This window comes from Macaca thibetana, chromosome 7 (genome assembly GCF_024542745.1).
Source record: "Macaca thibetana thibetana isolate TM-01 chromosome 7, ASM2454274v1, whole genome shotgun sequence".
Taxonomy (NCBI): Eukaryota; Metazoa; Chordata; class Mammalia; order Primates; family Cercopithecidae; genus Macaca; species Macaca thibetana.
In genome coordinates, this window is record NC_065584.1 from 6,596,030 (window position 1) to 6,612,173 (window position 16,144).

Sequence of the window (16,144 nt, forward strand, 5' to 3'; positions counted from 1 at the left end):
ATTCAACTAAATACATCATTTAAGTATATGTTTTATCCTTTTCTAAATCAAACAAGACATGCAACCAGAAACTTGCCACTAACTCGGAACATTGAATGCATATCTATCTATATGCTTTCGAAGGAGGAGCAGATTTATTTTATTTAAACTCAAAACATCATTAGCTCCTTTCATGACTGAATGAGATGTAGCCTTCCTTGTCTTTATTTGTATTTTTCTTTATTCATTCATTGATTTACTTATAATACAATCCATACCCATTAACCAAAAAGTACCAAGAACACATTCCTTGAATATGTCTAACTTTCTCTCGAAGCACATTTCCCATAGATAGAACGGACCTCAGAGATACAGACAGGGTATAATCAGAATATTTGATTCAGATGCCCCACGCATACTCATCATTGATCCAGACTTGGGATTCTGTGCTTTCATTCAAATATACTGTTCTTGATTTATGCATTGGTTCACTAATAGTAAAATCGCTATCCATGAATTACAGGGTTAAAAGATCCTTGAAGACGTAACTATGTCTGTAAGATTCATATTCCACAGAACTAGAGGACTGGCTCTCTCTGTAATGAGCCTGAGTGTTGCAAAGGTGAATTAATTCATTTCCACAAATTGCACCACGTCAATTCCATATTAGCCATTAGTCCATGGTTGGGCTTTTTTCATTTAACATTCATATTTTTAAGACGGTACTATGGTTATATCATGGTATAACTACCAAGTTATACCACAGTTATAGGCAAGATGTTCCATTTTCTTATGTTCTTCCCTCAATTAGTTAACAGTCAATAACAATCACAATGGGGAAGTGTTTAAATCCACTATGGTACAAAAACAGCATATTAAGGCATTCTGAAAATGACAGAAATACCTTTCAACTTTTTGTCCTAATGAATTTGGTTGTGCTGAAATGGATTAATCACAATTCTTAATTCATAACACATTTCTACCATTGGTCCATGCATAACCACCTTTGACTCATTTATGTATGTAGCCATTTATTCCTTTGAAATAATTCAATGAATAAACATGATCAAGTTTCCCAAGCAAGAACATAAAGTTTGATTTTTACTTACATTGATCTCTTCTCTGCTGATTCACAGAGATAAAGGCAAGATCTTCACTAGAAGATTATAATTAAATCAGGTAGAGTGCGTTCATTCTGCAGTATAAAACACAAATTTTAAAAAGAACCAAATACTATATGTTTAGCTCTTTAAAATGAATCATAGTTGTGTAGTAAACAATCATAAACCTTGTTTTGTACCCTATTCTGAACTCTTGAGAAGGGTGAGCACTGCTTTCTATTTATTAACTTACATAAATTGTTTTTGTCAAGATGAAATATCTCCACTATGAAATTTTTTGTTTTAGACAATATAATAAACACTGTGAATCTAGTACCAAACCTGTTTTGTTTGCTTAAGTAAAATTCCATAAAAGATTGAATAAATCATGAGTGTGGTTGTATACAGATATCATCGTTCCATGCTCTCCCTCTCTCAATTACAGTTACTCAGTCAACTATTTATTTATGTAAATGTATTTCTTTTTCCTTAATAAAATGATCAATCAGCAACCTGCCTCAACACAGAACAAAAACATTCAGTCTTGTGCACAGAAGACCATATGCTCCTTACCAAAATGATAAGAGTCTTAACTACTAATTTATTGGGACTAAGAATCTCAAAATTGTTTCAATAATAATCCATGTTGCATTACATGCCTTAAGAGACAAGTGCACGCATACTTTTCTTACTCTCATTGATAAAATTCTATACTCATGGACTAAGTTTATTATAATAATGTAATTCATACCCTCAAACCACAAAAGGCCCATGAACAAGGTCCTATAGACTCATTTCCCGTGAAGAATAAAGAGGTGTCTCTTTGTAATGGACCTCAGAGTTGCAGATGGGTTTAATCAAAATTGTTGTTTCAGAAACCCCATGACATTCATCACTGGTCCATAATGTGCATTTTTTTCATGTATTGATTAACCTGTTGACTCACAAATAATGATGCAATCAAAAATCCCCAAAACAAGATCATTAAATTTTAGGCTCTTGGCCCATAGAGCTACAGGCTCTTGGCCCATAGAGCTACAGACTACATTTCTTAGGCAATGACACTTAAAGATGCACATGTGAATTGCTCAACGCCCCTGCATGCTCTCAATTCACATTCAGCATTCAATCTGATATAGCCCACTTCTATTTAATTTGTATATATGTCGAAGATGGTCCGATAAAAAACAATGAAATCACTATATTCCATATTCTTATGGGCTGCCCCAAAACAGATGTCAGCCAGGATCTCTACCCATAAGGGAATGGCATAAAATAAAGAATAATGCTGAGCTGCTCTGAGAATAAGTTAACTTTTGTCTTCTTTTATAATCACCTCAGTTGTAACAATTTAGATTAAACATAAGTAATGGTTCATTACACATTCCCATCATTGGTCTATTTGGGGTGTTTTATTTCTTTCATGTATGTAGACATTGATTCCTTTGAAATCCTTTAGCTAACACCCAAGAACAAACCATTCAAAGAAAGAACATGAAATAAGACACTTACTTATATTTGTCTCTATGCTCCTTACTCAGGATAACAATTCTTCTTAAATTATTAAATCAGCTGGCCTATGTCCACTCTGGAGAGAAAAAGGCAGATTTAGAATAGATATAGGGTTTTTTCAATGGATGTTAGACAAGCAGAACTAGATAACAATAAACCTTGGCTCAAAAATGCAATGTTTTTCAGGCCAGTATTGAACTTTTAGTTTTAAATAGTATAATAGACACTATTGAGTTCATCACCTAGCCCAAGAATAAGATCTATAATGATTATGAATATTTGTCTATATAAAAATCTGTTAAGTAGATATCACTTAATGGATTTCTGGCTGATGCAAACACTTTCCCTTTTCTTAATTTAAAAAAAAAAAAGCAAACTATAAAAATCAAAAAATTGTCTCAACTGCAGATACAGTATGTTCCATATAATAGGATTTTACCTCAGATTAATAAATATACTTGCTTTATTGCCATGTTAATATTTATAATACTTTATCATTGTACTCAAAGAATAGTTCCTTAAGTAGGCCTGTTAATCTCTCATGTACACATTTCTCTATTTATGCATTGAATTCGCTTAAAATAATACATTCCATACCTTTGAACTACAAAACCTCAGGAACAAGTTTTACTGAATTTTCCTAACTTCTATTAGGAAATTTCTACAGAGAATATTGGCTGGTTCTCAATCAATAACAGATCTCAGAGTTACACAGAGGGCTTAATCAAAAGTGTTGATTCAGACACCTCCACCAATACTCATCATTGATCCAGGCTAGGCATTCTATTTCTTCATTCATTTATACCTTCTTGAACTGACTCAGTCATTCATAGTTTCAGGAATAATAATTATATGATCAATATTCCTTAATGACACAAAACTGAGAACAAAAGGCTTTAACAGAACCAAGATCTGTTTATTACTCCCATTCACGCAGAACAAATAGACTAGATCATATTTCGTGATGAACCTCAAGTTTACACATATTCATCAGCGACTCTGCTGCATTTAAATCTCATACTTGTGATTGGTGTCTACCAGCTTCTCTTCCACTTGATTTGTCTACTCATTAATGTGGTTGCAAACCACGCACCTACCATGTGAGCCCACAATTGAGCAAATTAATACATAATATCTTCCAAGGTACCTCTACCTCAAAAAGTCAACAACTTAAATGTTTGTCAGTGAAGGAATATGTTAAGCAACTATAGCAGAAACATTAAATGGGAATTGAAATTACTCTGGCAATATATGAAATGCTCTTCATTTATTTAACAATGGTCTTCAGTTGGGTTGGGTTGAATGAATCATAAATTTTTGTTGATGACACATTACAATCATAAGTCCATGGCTGGCATTCCTTAATTTCATGTGTTATTTAGCCATTTATTTTATCAAAATAATGTAGTGTGTTCCCATGAATGAATACCCTCCAAGCCCAAAACATCAATTTGATGTTTACTTACATCAGTCATTCTGTTGTTCCTTAGTCCACCAAATAACAATAATGGTCTTCATGATTAGAGAATAATAAAACCAGCTACATGGTTTTCATTCTATAGAGAAAAATAAAGCCTTGTTTCAAAAACATTTTAAAAGGCTCTTTTTAAAAGCCTCTTTTAAAAAACATTTTTCTAAGAAACTATATTACTACAACTTGGAAAGGCCCATATATGTATTCCAAAAACAATGAAAGAGCCTAGAGTTTTTCTTAGAATGTCTGTCATGAAAAAAGAACATGAATCATATTCTCATATCATAACATTTGTTCCTAATTGGTCCACGGTTTGCTGACTCTAAAATACAAACAGAGACATAAAAGTGCACCTTCCTTCTCATATACAAAAGACATCAGTATCTGTGCTCTCACAGCACTGGACAAGAACACTGAGGAATATTTACATCTGTCTAGAGTCATTGCCCTCAGGAAGAACAGATTATGTTTCTTTTTTTATTTGTTTAATAAAAATCCATTAAAAATTAGATTAATGCACTCATCATTGGTCTCTGTTTGGTCTCAATTAAGTGGTTATTTAACCAACTATTTATATGATTAAAGATGTTTCATTTTCTTAATAAAACAGTCAGCAACGCCCCACCAACACAGAACAAAAACCCTGACTCTTGCATACAAATGACCATATGCTCCCTACCAGAATGGTAGAAGCCTTGGCTATTAATTTATTGGGAGTCTCAGATAAGTTTTAATAATAATCCATGTTTCATTACATTCACTGATAATAAGCACATGACTTATGCTTTTTGTTTTACTCACTGATAAATTTTTAATTCATGGGCTGATTTTATAACAAAAATGCAATCCATCCCCAAGAACCACAAAGTCCAAGGACAAGGTACCATAACCTCACTTCCCAAAAAAGGAATAATTACGTGTCTCTTTGTAATGGACCTCAGAGTTGCATATGGGTTTAATCAAAAATCCTGTTTCAGATACCCCATGGTACTCATCATTGGTCCAAGCACGTTTTTCTTCCTTTATATCATTCATTTATTATTCATTGGTTCATGAATAATAATATAAACACAAAATTCTAGGAATAAGATATTCCCATTAGTGGCTCTCTCCCTAAAGACTAGGTCTCCTTTTACAATGGACCTCAGAAAACGTGTGTGATTAATTGACATCCATGCTTCATACCAAATCCACATTCACCATTATTTCTTCCATAGTCTTAGTCAATTTGCCCACGTTTTAAAGACAGTGCAATGAAAAGTGATAAAACCACCATCTTCCAACACTGACAATGTCTTCCATATTCTCTCAGGCTGCCACACAAAGAGTTATCAGCCAGGACCATACCAATATGGAAAAGATTAAATCATCTGTGGTAGAAAATAAGATACAATGTTCAATAATTGTGAATATAAATGGTCTAACTACTATATTTTTGTCACTTCAGTTGTGCCAAATTATATTAAACATATTTTCAGAACACATTTCCATCACTGGTCCATTCCTGGTGATTTTAATTTCTGTTATAGATATTGATTCCTTTGAAATACCACTGAACACTCCTGAACAAAGCATCCAAACCAATGACATGAACTTGAGGTGGTAACTTACATTAGTATCTATATTCTTTACCCCACGGATCTAACTGCCAAGATTTTGTTTCTTAGAAAATGAATGTCATCTATCCTGTGGTTGCTACGTGGAAGAAAAGTAGACTTATCCTAGAAGAACAAGAAGAAATAAAAGGCATCTTTATAGGAAAAAAAGAAGTGAGATTGTCTCTATTTGCTGGTGACATGATTTTATATACAGAAAATCCAAACTACCTCACAAAAAACAGTTAGAACTGACTTCTGTAAAACTGCAGGATAGAAAATCAACAAAAAAAAATTCAGTAATGACTCTATATGCTAATAGGTAATTAACTTAAAAGGAAATGAAGAAAATAAGCCCATTTACAATAGCACCAAAAATATTGTCTAAATTTAACCAAGATAGTGAAAGACCTGTATATTGAAAACTATAAAACACTAGTGAAAGAAATTGAAGAAAACACAAATAAATGGAAAGATACCCTGTGTTCATGGGTTGAAAGAACTAAGATTGTTAAAATGTCTATGCTACCTAAACCCATCTACAGGTTCAATTCAATTCCTATTAAAATTTGAATGTCATTTTTCATAGAAATAGGGGGAAAATCCTTAAATCCATATAGAACCACAAAAGACACTGAATAGCCACATACAAAAACTCTTGAGCAAAAAGAACAAAGCTGGAGGCATTACAATCCCTCACTTCAAAATATATTATAAAGTGATTATAATCAAAACAGCATAATACTGACATAAAAACAGATACATCAGCCAATGGAGCAGAATTAAAAGTTCATAAATAAACTCACACATTTACAATCAATTGATTTTAGATAAAGGTGCCAAGAGCACACAATGGGAAAAAGACAGTATCTTCAATAAATGGTGTTGGGAAAACTGGTTATCAACATGCAGAATGAAATTAGATCCTTATCTCACCCAATATACAAAAATCAACTCAAAATGGATTAAAAACTTCAACACAAAATCTGAAACTATAAAACTACTAGAGGAAAAGCTCCACAACATTGGTCTAGACAATGATTTTTTTAATATGACCCCAAAAACACAGACAACAAAAGTAAAAATAGACAAGTAGAATGTCATCAAATTAAAAACCAAATTAAAATTGTTTCCAGCAAAGGAAACAATTAACAGAATGAAGAGACAACTTCCAAGTCAGGAAAAAAAATGTGCAAACCATACATCTCATAGGCGTTAATATGCAAAATATATAAGGAACACAAACAATTCAATAGCAAGAAAACCCAATTTAAAAATAGACACAGGATTTGGACAGATATTTTCCCAAAGAAGACATAGTAATGGCCAACAGATACATAAAAAAATTATCAGTCACTCTAATCACTAGGGAAACACAAATTAAAATCACAATGAGATACCATCTCTTATCTTTTAGAATGGCTTTCATCAAAAAAATGAAAGGTAACAAATGATGGCAAGGATGCAGAGAAAAGGGAACTCTTCTATATTGTTGGTAGGAATGTAGTTTAGTATAGCCATTGTGGAAAAAGTTATGGAGGTTCCTCAAAAATAAAAATAAAAAATAGAACTACCATATGATCCAGAAACCCTACCCAAAGAAACCAAAATCAGTATGTCAAGGGGATATCTGCATTCTTATGTTTATTGCACCATTATTCGTGATAGGCAAGATATGGAACCAACTTAAGGTCCACCAAGGGATGAATGAACTAATTGTGGAATATACACACAATGGAATACTATTCATCCTTTTAAAAGAAGAAAATTCTGTCATTTGTGACAGTGTGGATGAACATGGAGGATATTACGCTGAGTGAAATAAGCCAGGCACACAAAGACAAATGCCACATATTCTCTGAGCTGAACTCATAGAAGTAGTGATTAGGATGATGGTTAATGGAGGATGGGGTGAGAGTAAGGGAGGGAATGGGGAGTTGTTGATCACAGAGTACAAAGTCTCAGATAGACAGGAGGAATAAGGTTGACATCTACTGCAAAGCAGGATGACTGCAGTCAATGAAACTGTGCTGGGTATTTCAAAATAAGATAGTAAATTTCAAATGTCTCACAATAAAAATGATAAGTAAACAATAAAAATGATGGATACGTTAACTAGCTTGATTCAATCATTTCACATTGTACACCTATATCAAAACATCCCATTGTACCCCACAGTTGTATACAATTATATTTTAACATTTAAAATAATATTAATATTAAATTTTAAAAAGAAAAGAAGATCTAAAATTATTAATCTAAGTCTCCACCTTAGAAAAAAGAGCAAATTAAATCTGAAGTAAGCAGAAGGAGGAAATAACAAAAACTAGAGCAGAAATCATTGAGACTAAAAAGAGAAAATCAGTAGAGAAGAATCATCAATAACCAAAAAAAATGGGTTCTTTGGAAAGTTCAACAAAATCAAAAAGCCTCTAGAAAGCTAACTAAGAAAAAAAAAGAAAAGTCACAAATTGCTAATATTAGAAAGAAAGGACATCACTACAGACCCCATGGACATTAAGTGGATAATAAGGGAATAATATAAGCAACTCTATGCCCACAAATTTGATGACATTAAAGAAATGCACCAATTCCTTGAAAGATACAATCTGCCAAAACTCACACAAGAAAAACTATTTGAATAGGCCTATATCTATTAAAACAAATTTAATCAACAGTTAACTCTCCAAAACAGAAAACACCAGATATGGATGGATTTACAGATTAATTCTTCCAAACACTTAAGAAGAAATTATACCAATTCTGTACTCTCTTTCAGAAGATAAACTACTTCCTAACTCGTTCCCAAAGGCCAGCATTACCCAAATACCAAAACCATTAAAAAATATTCAAAGAAAAGAAAAACTACAGGCCAATACCTCTCATGAACATACCTGTCAAAATTCTCAAAAAATATTAACACCACAACCAAGTAGAATTTGTCACGGATATGCAAGCTTGGCTCAACATTTCAAAATCAGTTAATTAATCCATTACATCAACAGACAAAGGGAAAAATATCACAAGATCATATCAATAAATATAGAGAAGCATTTGACAAAATTCAACACTCATTCATGATTAAAAAATAAGGCCAGGCATGGTGGCTTATGCCTAGAATCTCGATACTCGGGGAGACCAAGATGGGCGGATCACTTGAGGCCAGGAGTTTGAGACCAGCCTGGTCAACATGACAAAGCCCCGTCTCTACTAAAAATACAAAAACGAGTGGGCATGGTGGCACATGCCTGTAATCCCAGCTACTTAGGAGGCTTGTACATGTACCTTCTGCTTAATTTTGCCGTGAACCCAAAATTACTCTAAAAAATATAAAGTCTCTGGCCTGGGATGGTGGCTCACCCCTGTAATCCCAACACTTTGGGAGGCCCAGTCGGACAGATTGTCTGAGCTCAGGAGTTCAAGATGGTGAAACCCTGTCTCTACTAAAATACAAAAAATTAGCCGGGCGTGGCAGCATGTGCCTGTAATCCCAGCTACTCAGAAGGCTGAGGCAGAACGGCTTGAGTCCAGGAGGCAGAGGTTGCAGGGAGCCGAGATTGCACCACTGCACTCCAGCCTGGGCGATCTGACCTCAGGTGATCCGCACACCTCAGTCTCCCAAAATGCTGAGATTACAGGTGTGAGCCACAGTGCCCGGCCTAATTTGTCTGTATTTTAAATATGGCACAATAAATGACCACAAGCACACCATCTTACCCCACAATAGGAACACTGACAATATAAACCATTGTCTATGTGCTGCCCTTAAACATTCAACAGATTGGCCGGGTGAGGTGGCTCATGCCTGCAATCTCAGTACTTTGGGAGGCCAAGGCAGGCATATCATGAGGTCAAGAGATTGAGACCATCCTGGCCAACATGGTGAAACCCTGTCTCCACTAAAAATACAAAAATTGGCTGGGCATGTTGGCGCGTGTTTGTAGTCCTAGTTACTTGGGAGGCTGAGACAGGAGAATCGCTTGAACCTGGGAGGCGGAGATTGCAGTGATCCCCAGCATGGTGACAGAGAGAGACTCTGTCTCAAAAAAAAAATATATATATATGTGTGTGTGTGTGTGTGTGTGTGTGTGTGTGTGTGTGTGTGTATGTTCAACAGATTAGGTCACTTGAGGAAATGTAATTTAGCTGGGGTGCAAAAATAAAATGGAATAATCCTCAACTCTAAAAGTCATTTAAAAACTTCCTTATTTTCTTTAATGTTCTCAGTTGTGTCGAATGGAAATAGAATTTTGTTTTTGTTTACAATCATTTCTATCACTGGGCAACGCACAGAGCTTTTTTTTTTTTTTGAGACGGAATCTCACTCTGTTGCCCAGGCTGGAGTGCAGTGGCGCCATCTCGGCACAGAGCTTTTTTACTTTATTTAAAAATGTGCCCATTTATTTCTCTAAAATAATAAAAAGTATGAACAACTCCCCACAAATCAAGAAGATAAAAATTTACTTAAATCCATTCCTACACTTTTTACCCACAGAAGTAAGAGCCATAATTTTCACCACTGAAAAATAATTAAATCAGGTATGGTGCATCTATTGTGTAAAGTAAGAGCAGATTTAAGAAAGAACAGCCTACATGCATTTAAATCTTTCAAGGGGCATTTGTAGGACTGTACAAGATTAATTATAAACTCTCATTCACACCACATTGTAATCAGTGGCCAAAGAATGGCCTGCAATATTATTTACTGATTTATCTGGCACCCAACACAAGAATAAAAGCTATTACAAGTATCCATCTATGTGTTTTCTACCCAGATGGTAAAAGTCTAGAACTTTATTCCCAATAATGGATCTCATTTATACAATACAGAATTAGGTAAATTTAAACACTTTTTTATGGTAAAATTTCGCCAAAATAGTCCATGCTAGACTCTACTTTATGTATCTCTTTATTCATTTTTTGTTTCGCTTATTCATTTAGTAAGCATTCATGAACAATCATTTGTTTTTTCAGAGAAAACACAGTATGATCAGCCCATCAACAACCCAGAATTGTAATACAATTAAATGCAACTATACACATGAACCTGACCCCGTATGGGAAGAGCCTAGTTTTAGGTCTTTTTGTTTTGCTTTTTTTTTTACCCAAACATCAGTAAGATACTACAGGATAAATAATTCACACTTTTTTAACACATGCTCCTCTTCAGTCCATGTTGTACCTCAGTGGTTCTCAACTGGGGCCAATGTTGCCCCCCACAGATGAAATTTGCCAAAGTCTGAAGAAATGTTTGATTGTCACACCGGGAGGAGGGTCAATATTGGCATCTACTGAGTAGAAGCCAATGAAGTTACTACACATCCTACAATATACAAGACAATCCTGCACCATAGAGAATTACCCAAAATGTCCATACAGCCAAAGTCAAGAAACACTGCTTTACGTTCCTCAAATAACTGAATACATTCACTCCTGTGTATACATTCACTCATATCATCAATATCTGTGAACATACAGACTGCATCAGAAATATGAATGGCATTAACACCTGTCCATTTGCTCATTACTCCCAGACTAGATCATATTTTCTTGTGTTCATTAAGAAACAGCACCACCTAAATAATGCAGGACAAACAACATTGATTTCTAGGTACTTATCTCTCTATATATACTCCTTACCCAAATAAGTATCAGATTTAATCAATTTATGTTGAAACTGAGTGCTTCAGAAGTGTGTTAATAATAATAAATACATTATACATTCTCATAATTAGGCCACATATGGCTCTACTTGTCTTCCTTTATTTACATATTTGTTTCATTTTTCATTTACTAAATCTTTTCTAGTAATACAATCCACACCTATGAACCTCAACCGCCTAAGAACAAAATCCCAAATAATTCTAACTTCTACTATAATATCATTTACCATATAGGTGTTAACTAGGTCTCCTCTTGTAATGGACCTCAGAGTTACAGGGTTTAATCAAAATCATCGATTCAGACACCCCAGAATACTCATCATTGGTCTAGGCCTAGCATTCCTTTTTTATTCATTCATTCATACTTTATTGTTTCACTCATTGAGCCACTAACAACAAAGCCGATAGACACAAATCAAAAAAATCTAAGAACGAGATCCTTGAATATTACTGACATCTATAAACTTATTTTACATAGAAGTGACACTGCATTTTTTTAGAATGGATCTAAGCATTATACAAATAATGAACTACACTTCCTTGCTTCATACCAAACTCACATTAATATTTCATCCAGACTTTCTTGTATTTAATTTGTCCATATTTTAAAGATAGTACGTGAGGTAGCCAGCCTCCAAAATGGCTCCCAAAGCCCATGTCTCCTGGTACGCATAGCCTTGTGTAGCTTCTTTCCATATTAAATCATGACTGCCTATGTTACCAATAGAATACTGTGGAAATGATGGTGTATGACTTCTGGAGCCAGATTATAAAATACTTTGAGAGTTCCACATTTCTCTGTCTTAGATTGATTGCTCTAGGGGACATCAACTGCCATGTTGTGAGGATACTCAAGCAGTCCTGAGGAAGAGTCCATTTGTGATGAAACTGTGGCTTCCCATAATCAGCACCAACTTTCCAGCCATGTAATTGAAGCAGACTCTCTAATACAGTCAAGCTTTCAGATGACTGCAACTTCATCTGACATCTTGCCTGCAACTTCACAAGAGACCCTAAGCCAAAACTGCCCCCAGTAAGCCTCTCCTGGATTCCTGCCACATAGAAACCGTGAGAAATAACAAACATTATTGTTGTTTTAATCCATTAAATTGTTCAGTAATTCATTACACAGCAAAAGATAATAATACAATAGAATGAACAACTGTGGAACCACCATCTTAACTCACAATGAGGACACTGACACTATCTTCCTCTTCCTATCTAGAGGATATTCACTCCTCTATTCACTCCTCTAGCTTCACCCTAGAGGAGTGAATAGCCTTGATCTTTAACATTAAAGAAATGTGTGTAAATCAACCACGGCACAAAATAAAATACAATATTAAAAACCTCTGAAAAATAAAAGCCCTCCATCATTTGTAATGGACCTAAGTTGGGCTGAATTAAGACTAATCATAAACTTTGGTTCACTTCCATTATTGGTTTTTGCATGGTATGCTTTTCATATATGTATATATTTAGCCGTTTATTCTTCTAACATAATTTAGTGATGAACAAGCCACCTAAACCCAGGACATGAGTTGTGACTATTATCTGCAACAGTCTCTGAGCTCCTTAACCACAGAGGTGAAACACCCATATCTTTATTGTTATTGAATAATTAGGTGTGGCATGTTCATTGTGTGAAGGAAAATACACATTTTAGAAAAAAATGAAACAGCAAAGACTTAACTTCTTTTAGAAATTCTTTTAGATTAATCATAAGCCTTGGTTCCTAACACATTCTCATTATTGAGTCAAGAATAACCATACCTTTTGGATTTATTGTTTAATTTTTAATATAATGAACCCTTAAATCCATCCAACACAAGAGTAATAAATGTAACCATTACAACTATCCATTTGTATACTCCTAACCACATAAACACCCAAACCTCATTAATCTCTTTTAAGGGACCGTATTTGAGCATTGCTGAGAGTGTGCCATGAAGCAGTGATCCAAGATTTACCTTAATTTAAGCATTTACTGACTCACTTGTGTTCTTTCTTTTATTTAATTACCCCAAAAATAATTTGATGATTTATTCATCTTTTTTTAAAAAAAAGAATAAAACCAAACAGTTATCCAGAAGTGGAATACAATTTCATGCAACTGTTGACATGCACTGTGTCCAAAGTGGGATCCATGTAGATGTCTTTTTTCTTTAATCTGTAAAAATGGGTTAATTGTTATCTTTGTTTCATGACACATTGGCCAATCCTCTATATTCTTTTAAATAATTGAAACACAAACTCATTTGTTCATTCGCTTTTTACAATACATCAAAATGAATAAAATCCAAGAAACTGGACAAGAACACTAATATCTGTTTGTATGCTCACTTGCCCAAAAATACAAATGGCTAGATCATTATTATTTTTTTAAATAATGTTCAGTGAACAGAATTGGATTAATAATACCTACGATCATATTCTCAATATTAGTCCACACCTGGCCTTCTTTCAATTAGGCAATTATTGGAAAAATTACTTTTAATATAAATGATTTGTTTGTTTTCTAAATAAAACCAACAACCCAACATCAGTCCAAAATTACAACAGGGACTCTCATGAAATTAGATATGTCTTTTATGGAAAATTGTAAGGGGGACTTAATCTATTTATGTTATGAAACTCAGTGCTTCAGAAAATAACAACAATTAGTAATAATCCTTGTTTCATTACAGACTTGCATAATTAGCCCATCATTAATTTCTGCATCTTTATTCTTGCACTGGTTCACTTCTCATACCATTCATAGCATGAAAAACTGTGAATCAGATCTTTGGCTATTCCTAACTTTTGCTGTAAGCCCCTTTCCCACAGAAGAAATAACTAGTTTCTTTTTTCTCTGAGAATCAAAATCTTTGATTCCTACAGCTCAGAATACTAATGACTGGCTATACTTGACATACTTTATGCATCGTTTATTTCTTTATTCATTGTTCATTAATAATAGTATAATCAATTCTCATGAATCAAAAAGCTCAAAAACAACATCTGTGACTACTAATAATTGTATATATGTCCATTGAGCACAAAGCTAATAGATGAGGTCACTTTTTGCAACATATATGTGTGTGTGTATTTGCATACATATACATATACACACACATATATGCACTTTTTGCACATATAAATTAATCAACATCCTTGTTTCATGTCAGTTCCATGCTACTCACTGGTCCACAGTTGGCCCTTTTTCAAGTGCCAAAGATGACGTAATAAATTACCAAGGAATCATAATCTTGCTGCACAACTAGAACACTGACAATATTGTCCATCTTCCTATGTGCTCCTCCCTCAAGGAATTAATTATCAGTGGATAGGTACTTAACTGAATCACAGTGCAAAAATAAAACAGAATTTGAATCATCTCTGAAAATGAATGAAACACCTTGTATCTTTTTTATTGAATTTTACTAGTGCTGAATCAGATTAATCATAAATCCCAATTCTGAACATATTCTTATCACTGGTCCATATTGGTGTTACCTAGTTTTATTTATTAATATATCCAGTTATTATTTTAATAAATTCAGGCAACACCTATAAACCAACCTCCCAATCCAAGAACAGTAAACGCTAATTGTTACTTACATAAATCTCTTCTCTCCTTACCTGCAGAGGTAAAAGCCAAGATCTTTAGCATTAGAGAATGATTAAACCAGTTCTTCACCATAATGTGCTCATTTGGTGAAGTAAAATACATATTTTCAAGAGAAAGAAAGACCCTACAGTTAGACTTTTTAATGGAAATTTGTTTGGCAGTATTAGATTAATCATAAACTTGGGTCACCTCATCATTGCCCAAAAATGGCACTCCTTATTTATTGACTTGTGTAGTTTGGGCTTTTAAATAATACAATGAATATCAACATGAGAATAAGAGCCATATCTATCATAAATATCTGTCTACATACTCCCTATCCATAAATTTAACAGATAGGTGATCATTTTTGGTGGATCTCACTTGTGTAAAATTAGATTAATGTAAACCTTCATTTTATGGCATATTCTCATCTATGACACAGAATCTTTCTGATTTATATGTCTAGTGATTTGTTTATTTATTCATATATACAATTATGCATGGAATAAATTACATATCTGTTTTTCTAAAGAATTACTCCATGGAAATTTCAATGTATGCTTTACCCAAAGCAGGGGCAACCTGGAGCTCTATTTATCTGGACAACATTAGAGTATAACTGGAGTAATCATTATCTTTGGTTCATAACACATGTTCCTCATTGGCCCATGCTTGACCTTCCCTTAAGTAATTGATCTAGATATGAACAACCTCCTGTATTCCCTTAGAACAACATATCAGTAACAATGGACTCCAAGACGAAAGATACGAACTGTCAATATCTGTCTACATGTTCATAGCCCACAGCCACAGTCAACAAAATCCTCCTCTTTTAATTTTCTGAAAAATAAAACTCACTAAATAATGTTGGATTAATTATAACCCTGGTCATATGACACATTCTCAATATTGGTTCATGTTTGGCTCTATCTCAATAAAATATAGTAAACCCACTAGCAGCCCAGAACTGAAATACTCTATGATTTCTCTCTATGAACTTAACCCAAGTTAACCCAAGTTAGAAGCGCCTAGATCCCACTTTCTCTATATGGACATCAGTAGGGTAGAACGGGATTAGTCATAAGCTTGCTCCACACTGTCCAGAGTTGACCCTTGACATATAATTATATTCATTCAACTTAAAAAACAATATATAATTACCAGAGATCTTAGATTCTATACTTGAACACAAAACAACCCACATGCTCATTACCCATAGAAATAACTGA

General features: G+C 34.1%; 1 long non-coding RNA gene, 3 other non-coding genes and 2 pseudogenes across 4 annotated transcripts in view; all 6 read right to left on the reverse strand.

Moving 5' to 3' along the window:
• LOC126958451 (uncharacterized) overlaps nucleotides 1–16,144 on the reverse strand; it is a 169,838-nt gene that overhangs the window by 119,671 nt on the left and 34,023 nt on the right. The window contains exons 5-6 of the long non-coding RNA XR_007727188.1: nucleotides 2,592–5,786; nucleotides 1,089–1,174 (exon numbers count right to left, since the gene is read on the reverse strand). This is a non-coding gene — a long non-coding RNA (uncharacterized LOC126958451). The remainder of the gene's footprint in view (nucleotides 1–1,088; nucleotides 1,175–2,591; nucleotides 5,787–16,144) is intronic.
• Nucleotides 336–412, reverse strand: LOC126960387 (uncharacterized; annotated as a pseudogene).
• Nucleotides 1,908–1,982, reverse strand: LOC126960396 (small nucleolar RNA SNORD113/SNORD114 family). Its single transcript, XR_007727949.1, has one exon. It is a non-coding gene; the product is annotated as a small nucleolar RNA SNORD113/SNORD114 family (small nucleolar RNA).
• On the reverse strand, nucleotides 3,286–3,363 carry LOC126960395 (uncharacterized; annotated as a pseudogene).
• Nucleotides 4,996–5,070, reverse strand: LOC126960393 (small nucleolar RNA SNORD113/SNORD114 family). The gene has a single exon (XR_007727948.1). It is a non-coding gene; the product is annotated as a small nucleolar RNA SNORD113/SNORD114 family (small nucleolar RNA).
• Nucleotides 11,582–11,653, reverse strand: LOC126960397 (small nucleolar RNA SNORD113/SNORD114 family). The gene has a single exon (XR_007727950.1). It is a non-coding gene; the product is annotated as a small nucleolar RNA SNORD113/SNORD114 family (small nucleolar RNA).